Raw genomic sequence first — 3670 nt, forward strand, 5'->3', positions numbered from 1 at the left:
TTTCTAATGGAGGACCTTGTTTCATTCATGAAACTTAGAGTGGCCTTAGATAGATCAGAGACTATGTTTGCTAAGCTGGATAGATCCTGCTCAGAGCTCTCTATCTGTTGCTGAGTGGATGATGGAAAAGGCTTGCTATTACTAAACCTGTTTCTTCCACCATTGTTAAAGCCTTGTTGAGGCTTTTGTTGATCCTTCCATGAGAAATTTGGATGATTTCTTCATGAGGGATTATAGGTGTTTCCATAGGGTTCACCCATGTAATTCACCTCTGCTATTGCATGGTTCTCAGGATCATAAGCTTCTTCTTTAGAAGATGCCTTTTTAGTACTGTTGGATGATTCCTTCAATCCATCTAGACTCTAAGAAATCATATTGACTTGCTCAGTCAATATTTTGTTCTGAGCCAATATGGCATTCAAAGTATCAATTTTAAGAACTCCCTTCCTCTGAGGCGTCCCATTACTTACAGGATTCCTCTCAGAAGTGTACATGAACTGGTTATTAGCAACCATGTCAATGAGTTCTTGAGCTTCTGCAGGAATTTTCTTTAGGTGAATGGATCCACCTGCAGAATGGTCTAGTGACATCTTTGATAGATCAGACAAACCATCATAGAATATATCCAGGATGGTCCATTCTGAAAGCATGTCAGAAGGAAACTTTTTCGTCAGTTCCTTGTATCTCTCCCAAGCTTCATAAAGGGATTCACCTTCCTTCTGTCTGAAGGTTTGAACATCCACTCTAAGCTTGCTAAGCTTTTGAGGAGGAAAGAACTTGGCTAAGAAAGCCGTGACCAGCTTATCCCAAGAGTTCAGGCTGTCTTTAGGTTGAGAGTCCAACCATACTCTAGCTCTGTCTCTTACAGCAAACGGGAAAAGCATAAGCCTGTAGACCTCAGGATTAACCCCATTGGTCTTAACAGTATCACAGATCTGCAAGAATTCAGTTAAGAACTGAAAAGGATCTTCGGATGGAAGTCCATGAAACTTGCAGTTCTGTTGCATCAGAGAAACTAATTGAGGTTTAAGCTCAAAGTTGTTTGCTCCAATGGCAGGAATTGAGATGCTCCTTCCATGTAAATTGGAATTAGGTGCAGTAAAGTCACCAAGCATCTTCCTTGCATTGTTATTATTTTCGGCCATATTGTCTTCTTTTTCGAAAATTTCTGTTAGATTGTCTCCAGAGAGTTGTGCTTTAGCTTCCCTTAGCTTCCTCTTCAGAGTCCTTTCAGGTTTAGGATCAGCTTCAACAAGAATGTTCTTATCCTTGTTCCTGCTCATATGAAAAAGAAGAAAACAGAAAAGAAAAGATGGAATCCTCTATGTCACAGTATAGAGATTCCTTTATGTGAGTAGAAGAAGATAGGAATAGAAGATGGAAAATCCAAACACAAGGGTGAGGATAGAAGTGTTAATGGATGAATAAATAAATAGAAGGAGATTAGAGATGCGAGAAGAATTCGAAAATTTAACAAAATAAAAAATAAAATTTAAAGTTAAATTTCAAAAATTAAAATTGAAATTGAATTAAATTAAAATTAAAAATAATTAGTTAATTAAAATGAAATTTTAAAAAAGTGGGAAGGGATTTTCGAAAATTAGAGAGAGAGAATTAGTTAGGTAGTTTTGAAAAAGATATGATTGAAACAAAAAATAAAGTGGTTAATTGAAAAAGATTTGAAAATCAAATTTGAAAAGATAAAAAGTTAGAAAAGATTTTGAAATTAAATTTTGAAAAAGATGTGATTGAAACTTAATTTGAAAAAGATTTGAAAAAGAAATTTGAAAAGAATTGATTTTGAAAATTAAAGTTGATTACTTGACTAACAAGAAACTAAAAAGATATGATTCTAGAGTTTAAAGATTGAACCTTTCTTATAAGGCAAGTAACAAACTTAATATTTTTTTGAATCAATCACATTAATTGTTAGTAAAGATTTGAAATTATGAAACAAAATAAGAAAAATATTTTTGAAAATCATTTTGGAATTTTCGAAAATTATGAAAGAAGAATGAAAAAGATTTGATTTTTGAAAAAGATTTGAAAAAGATAAGATTTTTAAATTGAAAATTTGATTTGACTCATAAGAAACAACTAAATTTTAAAAAGTTTTGAAAAAGTCAACTCAAATTTTCGAAAATTTATGAGTGAAAAAGGGAAAGATATTTTTTTTATTTTTGAATTTTAATAAAGAAAGAGAAAAACAACCCAAAGACTCAATGCATGAAAATTTTGGATCAAAACATGTGATGCATGCAAGAACACTATGAATGTCAAGATGAACACCAAGAACACTTTGAATGTCAAGATGAACACCAAGAACTTATTTTTGAAAAATTTTCAAGAAAAGAAAACATGCAAGACACCAAACTTAAAAATTTTTATTCTTTAGACATTAATATTTCAAGAATGCATATGAAAAACAAGAAAAGACACAAAACAAGAAAATATGAAGATCAAACAAGAAGACTAGCCAAGAACAACTTGAAGATCATGAAGAATGCAATGCATGAAATTTTTGAAAATATTTTTTTTAATTTTTTTTTTAGAAAATCAAAAAGATGCAATTGACACCAAACTTGAAACTTGACTCTAGACTCAAACAAGAAACGCAAAAATATTTTTGATTTTATGATTTTGTTAATTTTTTTTTCGAAAATTATTTTGGGAAAAACGAAAAAGAAGAAATATATATTTTTTTTTCGAAAATAAGAAATAAAAGCTTAAAAGTAAAATAAAATTACCTAATCTAAGCAACAAGATGAACCGTCAGTTGTCCAAACTCGAACAATCCCCGGCAACGGCGCCAAAAACTTGGTGTGTGAAATCGTGATCATTCCTTCCTTGGTAACGGCGATAAAAACTCAATACGCACGTTCATGTTCTTAATTCTGTTTCACAACTTCGTACAACTAACTAGCAAGTACACTGGGTCATCCAAGTAATAAACCTTACGTGAGTAAGGGTCGATCCCACGGAGATTGTCGGCTTGGAGCAAGCTATGGTCACCTTGTAAATCTCAGTCAGGCGGATTCAAATGTATTAAGAGATTATAGTGTACTAAAAGATAATTAAAATAGGATAGAGATACTTATGTAATTTATTGGTGAGAGTTTCAGATAAGCGTATAGAGATGCTTTCGTTCCTCTGAACCTCTGCTTTCCTGCTGTCTTCATCCAACCATTCCTACTCCTTTCCATGGCAAGCTGTATGTTAGGCATCATCATTGTCAATGGCCACCTGTCCTCTCAGTGAAAATGGTCTAATGCGCTGTCACTGCATGGCTAATCATCTGTCGGTTCTCGATCATACTGGAATAGGATCCATTGATCCTTTTGCGTCTGTCACTACGCCCAACACTCACGAGTTTGAAGCTCGTCACAGTCATTCAATCCCTGAATCCTACTCGGAATACCACAGACAAGGTTTAGACTTTCTGGATTCTCAAGAATGGCCGTCCATGGGTTCTAACTTATACCACGAAGACACTAATGACTCGGACTCGGTCCCCTGTATTAGATATCCAAGAGATATCCATTCAATCTAAGGTAGAACAGAAGTGGTTGTCAGGCACGCGTTCATAAGTTGAGAATGATGATGACTGTCACGATCATCACATCCATCATATTGAAGTGTGAATGAATATCTTAGAAGCGGAATAAGTTGA

At 33.9% G+C, this 3670-nt stretch overlaps 1 non-coding gene across 1 annotated transcript; it reads left to right on the forward strand.

Moving 5' to 3' along the window:
• Positions 1-644: 644 nt before the first annotated feature.
• LOC112760722 (small nucleolar RNA R71) lies at positions 645-752 on the forward strand. Its single transcript, XR_003181149.1, has one exon. It is a non-coding gene; the product is annotated as a small nucleolar RNA R71 (small nucleolar RNA).
• Positions 753-3670: the final 2918 nt, after the last annotated feature.

This window comes from Arachis hypogaea, chromosome 16 (genome assembly GCF_003086295.3).
Source record: "Arachis hypogaea cultivar Tifrunner chromosome 16, arahy.Tifrunner.gnm2.J5K5, whole genome shotgun sequence".
NCBI lineage: Eukaryota > Viridiplantae > Streptophyta > Magnoliopsida > Fabales > Fabaceae > Arachis > Arachis hypogaea.